At 38.4% G+C, this 13,094-nt stretch overlaps 1 protein-coding gene across 10 annotated transcripts in view; it reads right to left on the bottom strand.

Annotated features, from left to right (window-relative positions):
* The window catches only part of N4BP2L2 (NEDD4 binding protein 2 like 2), a 52,569-nt gene that overhangs the window by 12,531 nt on the left and 26,944 nt on the right, over positions 1-13,094 (bottom strand). The window lies entirely within an intron of this gene.

The following is a 13,094-nucleotide window of genomic DNA, read 5'->3' as shown; positions in this document are numbered from 1 at the left end:
CATCCTACTAAGAAATGAGATTTCCTTCAAACATTGGTATTTAAGTCCATATGGTGCTTTCCTCTGACTAATGAAAACTGACTTCTCCTTTGCCAAATCAGTGTATTTTCAATAGAGCACCCTGTGGTTTAAGTGCAGACATCTATACTGCAGATGCTTGAAATTAGCCAAGACAAATTCTACCCTGAATTCTGCTCACATTCCCTACTCAGCAACATGCCTCCTTTCTCCCCAAAAAAGAGACATGGGATGTAGGACAAAGTTTTAGGATTGAATAGATCTTATTTGTCTACTGAATTAAATGATATAAAAGTGAAGCATCTACAATGATAGTTGCAGAGATGACTTTCTTACATATAACCCAAATTTGCAGAAATCATATACTAATCACAGATTATGTCTTAAATCCTGTCGTTAACTTTCTTCTTCAGTGATGAAAATTCATGACTTGAAAGTGTTTTTAGAAGAGGAAATTCTCTGAAGTTTTCAGAAGCCTAAAAAACCCTTACCAGTGAAATAGAAAGTAATCACACATTTGTAATTGTTTTTAACAGAGCGGGAAATGAAACATCAGACTTGTCCACCAATTCCAAGAATAATTTAGCATTGCACCTAAAGGCCCTAGTGCTGCCATTAACAACTCTGCACAAACGGCAGCCAAACTGCCAGAGTCAGCACTGGCACAGGAAAGGAATGGACTTCTCCAGTCTTGGCGTTATTGTAGCTATACTCTGGCTTACCACTTACTTCCCCCAGATGTGAATTTGAGCTGCTGCTGATAGGAGTGAACTTCTCTAATACTGATTCAAGCATGTTTCTGGTGCCTAACTCCCGAAAGATCTGACAACACTTTCAGGACAATGCTGACAGAAACTTTCTTAGGCTCAGCTGCCACACCAAAAGGTACTGCAGAACTTTGCAGAAATGAGGGGAGGCGGGGGAAGTCTCAGATGTCAGCACATTTATTTCCTTTCCTCATCATTAATTCCAAATCAAGAATGAAAACCATACCGGACAGGATTCGCTTTAGAATGTGGGAACAGTAGAAATACATCCACCAAGTAACTGGAGAAGAACCACCTGGATGATGCAGAGAAACTAACAGCTACTATTGCACTGAAACAGTGGCAATGACAAAAAAGTAACAAATTCAAATGTTGGTCCAGGCTGATAATCTAGCATACCTGGATATGACCTTGAATAGTGACATTTGATGATTCATAATAAATACAACAACAATTTCATTTCTATGCTTTGGAAAAAGAAGTTGTATAGCAGCTCAGCAAAATCAGTTTTCTAAAGGTTTCGATTTCCTAAAGAAATGACTAAAGCAAAAAGTAAAGCAATAGACTACTAAGTGCAGAACAGTAAGATGTATTATTCTTCACTTTTCCAGACAACTGCTATTTGCCAACTGTTTCTAAGAAAATACTACCCCAAAGAAACACTAACGCACCACGACGGCATAGCTAAAAATTTGCTGCTTGGGTTACACCCAGTATCATGTTAAGGCTTTTGCATTTAATGAAGCAAATTGCCTGCTAGGTTTTTTTTAGTTTTATCTTAGTTCCTCCTCTTTCAGTCCACTTACATGCCTTGTCAGGACTTTTCTTTACTGTAAAACCATACGGCACACAAACACTGAGAAAGTTCAAGAACCAGCATGGAGATAGACGACTTTTCTTTACAGGGGCATTTGCTAGCGAGTTGTTTTTAAACACATGCAAAATGGCAAAGACAAAAGGTGCCACTTCAGCTGATATTTCAATTCTGCTATACATTACACATCTAAAAAAACTGGTTAGTAATAAAACTGAAAAAATATAATAGTATTTTTGTTGAAATAGGCACTTTCTGTAACAACACTTCAAAATTTCTCAGCCTACCATTTAGACGAGATTAAAAGCTCTTTGCCATAAGTCTGTTACACGTGGCTTCAAGGTTGTAACCTACTGCTCAAAACGGCATCGTCCAGCTTGACTGAGTCAGTGCTCAGAGGACACTCTTTACTGGAGAAACAAACGAACTTTCATGATTGCCGAGGCAGAACATGCAAAGTAAATAATGTAAAGAAGTTAGTCACATTTTCTTAAAAAATGGCAAAACCAGAAAAGAGTTAGTTATTTGCAGTTGTAGAAACTTCAGCTCTAGCATATATCTAAGCTGATGTCTGCTTGATATCAAATAATGGCGGCAGTCATTGCTGTAACGAGATACAGAGGAACTGACAAATTTAAAAAGCAATTCTATATGACATTTCGCAATGATGTACGTGCTCTTTCAGAAATGTATGTTATCATTAATGTCCAAAGTCTCTGGAGTGGGTATTTAACATCAAAATTATAGTAGAGCTGCTTACATAAAATAGCATTTACTGAGATACACTTCACCTTCTCTATCTGGAAAGTCCAAGTGCCTTGCTGAATTCCCTGTGACCTAACTTCACTTCAGCAACAAACAGAAACTGAAGTTATAATTTTTGAGCAACAAAAAAAGTCATGGTACCAGCTATCTTGTCTTTAATACAGAACTGAGTGATAAAGATCCAGTTCCTCAAAACCAAATGGAACGTTGGCATTAGGTGATCAAGCAACCGGAAAAAAACACACGCAAAGTAACTTGTCAGCACTATTGGTCTGCCTGAAAGGTGAAACTTCATTAGACAGCTGAGCACACAACTGAGCACTTTATTGTTGCTGAAGAAACAGCATTAGTCACCTTTTCCTACTTTGTTCCAGGCTTTGCCCTTGCACTTCCTCTACCTGTCTTTTGCTGGTTCTACCAGCCTCCTTGTGGGTAGATTTACCTGCCTGAGCCAGCATGGAAAGAAAGCAAGTATCTGCTTTGCTGTTGAGCTGATTTAACTCACCAAAGCCCTAAGTAAAATAAGTGTTTAGCTAAGACAAAGGAAGTGGTTGGTGAGAGCAAGGTGACTACTTTCAGCAGCAACATGTTCAGCTGCCTCACAGCCCTTCTTAAGGAAATTCACCATACATGATTCGTAAGAAATACTTACACATTACAGTGTTGCAAATTAATGCTCCCACCCCAAATCAGTAAAGATCCTACTAATTGGATTCAATCTAAAAGTAACTCACTCTTTATTATTATTTGTCTCTCAACAGCATTGCCATCATAAAATACACTATTCTATCACAACACTCAAAAAAGCTACTCCAATCTGTACCATTCCTACAGGACTGGTGTTTTAAGCAGTTTGGTGCAAGGTATAATCAGCCATCAGACTGCTCCTCTGTTATAGTCCAGACACAAGAGACTGACCTAGAGAGTATGCAGAGAATAGCGTTCAATTGGGTTGATGACTGCGTGCCTTTAGAAGCTGTTCATTTAATCAAATACATGCCAAAGTGCAACCACTTGACTTTTCCAAGTAAAAAGTACAATTAAAACAATCTACAAAACCCTCAAGTGTCTGAGGTGTTTGTAACAGCAATTCAGTTTCAAATGACAGCCCATTCCCTCCACAAGAATCTTCAGGTGGGGTGATCTCACTGATCTTTGTCCTGCCTGGCTCCTTAAAGTCATAAATATCTTCTGACTCAAAGAGCCAATCTCCTATTTCAGTTCCTTCGTTATCTGCTGCTCACCAGCCTGGGCTGCGGCTCCAAGGATCTGGTTGCATCTTCCGCAGCCAGGAGGAAATGGCCCACCTTTTGTAGGCAGGGCCTAAACCTTAATTAGGCAATTCAATCAGTTCCAGCCAGCTGTGTGATTGCCATAGTTATCGAACATCCTGATCAACATTAAGAAATCAATCCTGAATATACTGATTGCTATATACATACATATGCAGTGAACATACTCCTGCTCAGAATCGAACACCTACTTCTTGAACAAGTCAAACAACTCAAAAGCTGCTTTCAACCTCATTTAGGTGTCACAACTATCTCAAGTGACACGTGGGGAGGGGAAATTGGCAAATGAGGTACTGATGGATGGTAATGACAGAAAAGAAATCAAGTGAAATGCTACAAGTGATTTGAATCCATCTTAAGGGGATGCACTTAAAATACAGAGAGGAAACTGCAGCTTTATCATCAGTCTTCTCACCCAGAAAGGCTCACAGAATCACGTTTCACTTAAATTCTGTCAACATTTAGTCTTTTGAAGAAAACACGATGGACACCGATGACAATGTTATACACTGGAATTACAGTGTGAATCGTCAAGTTTGATGACATCAGTTCTATTACTTGGATGATACTGGCTCAAGCATGAAGACAACCTGACTGAAATGCATCCAGGCTAGATGAGAAATACGCTGCTTTGAGAAACAGGAACCACAGTCAAATTTCCACTAGTTAATAAAGTTGAGTGTAACCTGCTGTGCAGCAGTGCTCCTTAATTTTCTATTGATATAAAGACATTTCTACACAAGATTTGTAGGAACACTTTAAAAAAAAAAATAGATCTATAACAGGATAGAAAAATCCCACCTTCCCAGACAATGGTCAGCCTCAGTTTTTCGTTATCTTCTGGACAAACTATAGCACTATTGCATATGCGGATTTGAAGCCATATCGGTTCTCGCTAAACCCGAAGCACCCTCCAGCAACACTGGGGCACACCTGACACACCACATCTCACCAAGCCGGTGGTCCAGGCTGAAAACCACGAAGCACGCTGGTGAAGACTGTGACTGACCACAAACTACGTCATCCACTGCAAACGCAAAGCCCATTTGCCTAAAGGCCAATTCGCAGCTATTGAAAAAACAAGCAACTGTAATAATTACCTTAAAAATCTCAACCTTTTTCTTTCCAAATGGAAAACAGAGTTGCTGTTACAGATATAATGCATAACATATATAATCTAACCAGTTCAAATACAAGACTATTGAATCTGAGTGGATCCTTGATTTTAGGAGAAATAAGATCTGCGTTCGAAACTTAAATTCTGTGAGACACCTCACAATCGGTTTTTGCGTTCCTCTCGCTTACAATCTGCTGCTTTCCAGGCATGTGCTTATGCAATTCCACTTGAGAAGCTCTACCCAGGAAAAGGCAGGTTCACTGAGGCTCTAATGAGGTTGTGAAATAATTAATGTCCTAAAATGTAGTCCACAAACAAGACAGACTTTCCAGATCCTAATCCCTAAAAAAAGCCCCTCACATAGAGTCTACTCAATAAATAAATAAATAAATATTTTAAACAGAAAATAAAGAGAACGACATACTCATGTATGACATATCATCATAGTACTTAAAGACACAGATGGCAGTCATCAAAACAGAATTTAGAGATAAACAAGTACAACAAAAAGGTTTTAACAGTAAAAAATGGAATTACAGGGTCAAGTGTTGGCCTTCCTTGCCAAGGCATGCTCACACACAACACAAATGTGAAATTAAGTTTGAGGCAAGACACAGGCAAAATCAGGTTGAGGAGAGATGAGTGGGAGTGAAGGGGAGCAACAGAGGTACGATGAGCGCAGAATGGAATATTCAGAAGTATGTAATAAGCTATTTTTTGTTAAGAACTTTCAATGAAAGATGACTGATTTTAGCTGTATTTAAAATAGTTTCAAGCAACAAAATTGTAGCAAAGACATGTAATTAAATATTCGCCAAAGCACAGACCATAATTCCAGGAACAAAAGCATGAGTTTCAAAATCAAAAGAAGATGCTGCAAACGTAATGAGGCTAAGCAAAAAAAAAAAAAAAAGAAGAAAAATATATTGCATGACAGAAAAACATTCAGCAAAACAAGAAAAAAAATTCAAAAGGACAGCCTTGGGGGAGGGGGAATATATATACTGAGCTTTTAAATCAGCATCAGTTTGAATTGAGGCATTAAAAAAAAAAACAGAATAAGGTGCACCTCTCCACACAAGTCTATAGTTCAGGGAAGAAAAGGGAAGGGAGAGACGGATCCAGAGCTATAAAGACAACAGTGGTAACGGAACACACAGGACTGAGATCAGACAGATGAGAAAGATACAGTTCAGGAATAAGAGAAAAGGGGGAAAAAAGTTACAAGAAGAAAACAGTAAAGGAAACAGTACCAGTAAAATAACCAGCCTCTAACCTAGATTATAGCAACATTAAAATTAAAATACTTGTAACTGCAGATAATGTTGCTATTCAGAACACCTGCTCCAGGTATTGCGCTCATTCTATGCATCTCAAATGCTAAATGAAACACTGAGAGCTACACAGCATTGAACTATAACGTGTGTTCCCTGGAAGGTATTACATCTTTTTCAACAATTCTCAGTACTTCGTCACGCTGGCATCCAACTTTTACTTACTATCTCTGCGTACTGCTCTTTGGTATTAACTCATTTCCCTTTTAAATGTCTTTCACCAAAAGGACTATGGATACACAAAAGGCATGATGAATCTACCCCTTAAAGATGATTACTTTTTACAAAACAGTTCTCTATTATTCCTGGAATGTTCAGGGTAAACAGATGCAGAAAACGCTTTCAATTCTGCAATGTAGTAAGCGTCAACAGAAGCCTGTCTTTGGACAGAAAACAAAACAACAAACTACTTTAGATAAACAGTAATATATGCCAGTATTTTCTAAGTCTGGAAAGACAGTACAACTAACAAGAGACAAGTGGTCACAGACACTGCCTGAGGCAGAAAAAAGGGCATCAGCTAAAGGTGTTGTCAGGAGCTTGTGAGCAACTCTGCCAATGCACCTATGAAGCAAAATACTGGAACAAATAGTATAGCCATTTTGCTGCTACAGTTAAAGCCAGAAACTTAGTGCCCATCTGAGTCTAGCAAGAGAATCATGGACTGCTGCATTAATGCAAACCTGCATCTGACACCCTGAAACCAGGCAGGAATTCTGCTAGTGATTTTGAAGTCTTCTCTGATAGATGAGAGCTAATTCTTTCGATATTCTGGACACTGCTCTCAATATATCCACGAGAACAGAATAATTTATGTCAGAAAGAGCCTCTGGAGATCGTATGGTCCAATCTCTGCTCAAAACAATACCGAGATCCTGTTGCTCAATGCCTTGCCCAGACAAGTTTTGAATATTCCAAGGATGTAGATTACACAACCTAGTATCTAAATGGAATTTCCTATGTTGTAGCTTCTACCCGTTGCTTCTCATCTAAGAGGAGCCCGGCTCCACCTTTATACTCTCCCCATTCAGTAGGTGAAGACAGCATTAAGCTGTCTTAGCCACAGCCTTCACTTCTCAAGGCTGAAAAATCCCTTTCTCCCAACCTCTCCTTGTATATGATGTGCTCCAGGCCCTGACCACTCTGCTCAACTCACTCCAGTAAGCCACATCTTAATTGTACCAGTGAGCTCAAAGCTTGACATTCTCAACAAAGGCACCGCAAACTAACCAGGCAAAAGACAAACTCATTTAATCTCTTTACAGCTCAGTTCCCTACAGAGCAGTAGGAAGTTAAACACCACCATTAACTACCTTTGCTCATGTCATGGTTTAGCCCGGCCGGCAATTAAATGCCACACAGCTGCTCGCTCACCCTCCACCACCCCTGGAGATGGGGAAGAGAATTAAAGGGGAAAAGGGAAAGAGACCCGTTGGTTGAGATAAGAAAAATTTACTATTAATAATATATGAATATATACATATGTATAACAATAATAATATATACAAACAAGTTATGCACAGCGTTATTTGCTCACCACCCGGTGACCAAGGCCTGTCCCGTCCCGGACTAATGATTCCAAAACTGATAAGTCCCGACACTGCAATCCTGGATGAGCGTGGAGGGGGGAGAGAGAGGACACTCCAAGAATCCGAGAGTGAGAGCCCTCGGAAGAGCAAAAGCCCTTCTTTCCGGTCAACCCTCATCTTTATACTGGGCATGACGCTGCAGGATATGGAATACTTCATTGGCCAGTTTGGTCCTCAATCCTAAGTCTAAGTTCAAATCATAAGGGGAGTTGAGAACCCTTTGTCCCAGCTGTACTCCCCCCCTCAGCCTGTTGTGCTCCTGCACACTGGCAAAAACACGGGAAGCTGAAAAGTCCTTGAGGTCTCAAATAGGCCAACTATAAACATCAGTGCGATATCAACGTTCTTCTCATAACAAGTTCTAGACTAAAACAAAAACACGGAGCTCTTCTATCTGCTAAAAAGAAGTAACTCTGTCTCAGCTGAAACCAGGACAACTCACAATAAAACCTCTCCTCAAGACCTAGGACCAAAAAGGGCAGCGTTTCTAAGTATTCATTATTAGAAACAAGAACTCAGTCTGGATTGCTGGAACAAACCAGGAACAGCACAAAACACTATGCTCTAACTGTGCCTTCGATGTACACATATGCAGAATTTCACTTTTACCCCTACATATAATGCAATTTTGCTGCGCAGCCATAAGCGCTGTCTTCTAACTATGGTTTTCATAAAGTGAAGATAGTTTTGAAATTTTGTCAGGTATATTTATTTGACTATTTAGTGCATGTACCAAACAGCTGCAAAGAGCTGCAAATGAAGCTCAAATATGTATACCGGCCTTGCTTCAGGTAAAAGATCCAATATTTACAGTTTCGTTGTCAAGATCCCTGTAAAGCAGTGTATTTCTCTTAAGCAATACAGAAAAACTATTAGGAAACGTGCTAAATGAGCGAAAAAATAATATAGTCAATTCACTCTTAAGTCAGGTTCACGAGCCTTCAGAAACTCTTCATGTTAAGAGCAAGGTGTGGGATAAACTGATCAGTAACTTCTTGTAAACCAATATAAGCTACAGTATAGGTTACCAAAGCCTATGGCTGATGAGTAAAGAAAAAAAAACAAACCCAACTTATTAGAAGCACCAAGAACAAAATAACAGTCAGACAGCATTACAGGCTCATGACTAGAACTGATTTGTAAATGATACAATAAATCCCTTAGAAATAAGTCAACGTTTATTCAGTCAGCTAAAGCAGCACTTCTTAGTCTGTTAGCAATTTAAGAAGAGATTAAACGATTAAACAACATCCACTAAAGAATTTATGCTTTTTTTAAATCAGTAGATTTAGACAACATGAAAGCACACGTTCCAAAAGTCTCGCTCATAAAATATTTTTCTACTATGTTTTCATAAAATACTAGAATACTTACAGAGTCAGTATTGGCAAAATATTTAAAAAGGACAAGCAGGATGATCCACACAATTATAAAGCAGTTACTCTGATGTCAGCTTGAGGGATCACAAAAGAAAAGCTGAATTTGATTAACAGTTCAAAAACAAAAAACATTTAATGACACTACACAGACTTCAAGTACAACTGAAAAAAAATTACTTCGTGGACACAATATATTCTGACTTGGCAAAACATGGTGTTGTCACAGCAGCACTATCTATCGGTAAGGTACACACCGAACGGTCAAGGACTGCCTGCCTGCCCAAGAAGCGAAGCAGCAGCATTATCAGCCAAAAGGAAATGGCAACCATTCCAGTTACAATGATTTTATTATCCTTGATCTAGAATGATATGGGCAGCTAAAAACACCACTTGCTGCTTCTACATCACTACAGAAATAAATGAGACAAACCTGAGATGATGTGGCCGTGACAAATTCTGTTATTTACTAATCTTCAAAATACTTAAAACACTAGCTATGTTTTCACGTTTTTCTGTGAACTCAAAATAAGCTCATTTACAGCTAATTTCAATCAACCAGGCTATAAAATAAACAAACAAAAAGGAGTCCAAGTAGATTGTCACCTAGGAAAGCTGGAGAGGGATTTTTTTTTACAAGGGCATGTAGTGATAGGACAACGGGCAATGATTTAAACTGAAAGAGGGCAGATTTCGATTAGATATAATCTAAATACATGGAGCTGCTGGAGCAGGGCCACAAAGATGATCCAAGGGCTGGAACACCTCTGCTATGAAGACAGGCTGAGAGAGTTGGGGCTGTTCAGCCTGGAGAAGAGAAGGCTCCAGGATGATCTTATAGCAGCTTTCCAGTACCTAAAGGGGGCCTACAGGAAAGCTGGAGAGGGACTTTTTACAAGGGCGTGTAGTGATAGGACAAGGGGCAATGGATTTAAACTGAAAGAGGGCAGATTTAGATTAGATATAAGGAAGTAATTTTTCACTCTGAGGGTGGTGAGGCAGTGGAACAGGTTGCCCAGAGAAGTTGTAGATGCCCCATCCCTGGAGTGTTCAAGGCCAGGTTGGATGAGGCTTTGGGCAACCTGGTGTAGTGGAGGGTTTCCCTGCCCATGGCAGGGGGGTTGGAACTACATGATCTTTGAGGTCCTTCCCAACTCTAACCATTCTATGATTCTAAATGATTACTAAAGAGCTTAATCTCTGCTCTTGCTTTTATTTCCAAAGGATGAGCACATAAAACATTGAAATGAGAAAGTGTCACTGTAAAAACACTGAAGTGAAATATTTCCACATCTGATCTATATGAAATATCTGATCACTCTTTTAAATTGTGTACTTAATTTCATGAACTACATTTCAACACTGTATCTTCTTATTGCTCTTTAGTGGGAACTGTAATACATGTCTCTGTTCTTTTGTATGGAAACCCCTCAATTCTCAGCATACACCCAGGCACCTCATCTCCATGATGTACCAGTAAAAGGGAAAACATTTCTTCCAGAAAACTTGATTGCTAAGAGGAAGCAGCAGTTCAACTACAGGTATCACACATGAATGAGCAAATACGAAAATAATTTTTCTAATTAACTGAAAATGAATCCTACTGGTCAGCTCAAAGAAGAAAATATTGACACAGGAGAGAAACAAAGAAAAACTATCATCTCTGCAGAAGGCTTCAAAAGATAGATGACAAAAGACAAAATCCTGGCGTTCTTCTTAAAGACAAAAAGCTTAAAAAAATATGCAGCATGGAAAACTAGATTAAAATGAACCTAAAGAGGACATGACTACAAGAACAGAAGCCAGAATTCCTCACAGGAAATCACTTAACATCATATGTTAAAAAATAAAAATAAAAAAGTGTTACATTAGGTTGTCATAGTTTAACCCCAGCCCAGCCACTAAGCACCACGCAGCCGCTCACTTGCTCTACCCCACCAGTGGGATGGGGGAGAGACTCAGAAAGGTAAAAGTGGGAAAACCCATGGGGTTGAGATAAGGACAGTTTACCAGGTAAAGCAAAAGCCACACACACAAAGCAAAGCAAAACAAGGAATTCATTCACTACTTCCCCATCAGCAGGCAGGTGTTCAGCCATCCCCAGGAAAGCAGGGCTCCATCATGCATAACGGCTACTTGAGAAAACAAACACCATCACTCCAAACATCCCCCCTGCCCTCCTTCTTTCCTGCCCTCCTTCTTTCCCCAGCTTTATATGCTGAGCATGATGTCATATGGTATGGAATATCCCTTTTTAGTCAGTTGGGATCAGCTGTCCCAGCTGTGTCCCCTCCCAACTTCTTGTGCACCCCCAGCCTACTTGCCCCATACTAGCTACCAGGAAGAAAATCAATAGCTACTAGGAAGAAAATCAACTCAATCCTGGCCAAAACCTGCACGTAGGTCTTCCAGAGTTTGGTTTTGTAGTGGGGCTTTTTTGGTTTTGAATTTTTTATTTATTTTGTTTGTGTTCTTATTTTTCTCTTGTTCAAACAAAAGAAAAATAAGAACACTAAATCATCTGCCAAAGACAAGGCTGATGAAAACTTTTGATAATTCAGGAAGTAAACTAATCAAACAAGAAACAGCAGTTTAGATGAAGCAGTAAAACTAGAACCATTTTTTCTATAGCAACACATAGTCCTATATAGCTGATGCTAACTGGTCGGCTGTATGAACCAAATTATGTATGTTCTGCAAATCAATTCTCATTTAAATTTTACACTTAGAAAAGTAGGAATTTAAAACTACAGCAGAGTATCTTAACTATTCTGTTTACATTTACTTACCAAACATCACACTAGTTTGAAGTAATCAGCAGATACTTAGAACTTGCATTTGTAACATTAAGGATCTATGCATTAGTTACAGTAAAAAAAAAAATCTGACACTATTATTTCATTAAATATGAGCTTGCAATTTACTAAAAATCTAGAACAATAGGAAATCTTCATTCTAGGTACGCTATTACCATCAGCAGGTGTATTGCATAAAAACTATGCCAAATAGCAAACATTTTTAGATCCCCAGTCTAACTGAACAGCAAGTTCTTACCTTTCTGGTACATACTTTTTGACAAAATAAGTAATTTTTCTCATTTGTGAGGGAGCAGGAGCAATGCAATACCTGCAACATGTATTTCACATCATCTTTTTATTATTTTTAAATATAAAATATTGTAGTGTAAGAGCATCTTCTGTCTGAGATATACGTATGGCCGTGACTGTCATATCCTCATGAAGTATTAATACACCATGAAACAAAAGTGTGTTACACAGTCATTCCACTGTGTTTTCACCTACCACGTCGCTGTACTTACCTTGGAATACAGCTTTACAGATTAAGCAGTTTACACAAAATGTCTGCTATACTGCCAAGTTGCAAAGCATTCCTTTCTTATGTGTCCTTTGCAAACTGCAAGCCTATTATCAATTGACATGCTTTGCATATCAAAAATACTCACCATCCACCAATAATTTATTAAAAAGACAACACATAAAAAGTGCACCATTTTAAAATACGAATTCACATCTATTTAAATACAAATTTCATTTAAAAAGAACTTAAATATCAATTAAGCTAAAAAACATCCATTTCCTTTAAAAACTGAAGACAGAAGGTACCAAAAGATATCATAACAACACTTTTCAATAATCAGCTCTTTTTTGTCATACCTTAGCACACTGTATGAATATTGTATAAAGCCTCAATAAATTTTATCACTTTATTATGGCTTAAAGTATTATAGAGTATAGAAAATGAGTCTTTCTAAAATCTTTTTATCTTCTTCCCACTTGAAATACGCTTTCATGTTTAAAAAGAAAAACTTTGACTGATCATTTACATTGATTTCCATGATTCTTTTGAGATATGGAAAAAGATAACCATGAAAACTAAAATACAGTAACATAATTGGTATGAATAATAGACAATGAAGGTAGACAATTAATATCGTTGGGGAGTTTTTTTATATATGTAATTCAATATATTAACAATCTGTGCACTATTGAAACATTTTGAAT

This window comes from Tauraco erythrolophus, chromosome 1 (genome assembly GCF_009769465.1).
Source record: "Tauraco erythrolophus isolate bTauEry1 chromosome 1, bTauEry1.pri, whole genome shotgun sequence".
In the NCBI taxonomy this organism is placed as follows: Eukaryota; Metazoa; Chordata; class Aves; order Musophagiformes; family Musophagidae; genus Tauraco; species Tauraco erythrolophus.
This window is presented reverse-complemented; position numbering and strand designations above follow the sequence as displayed.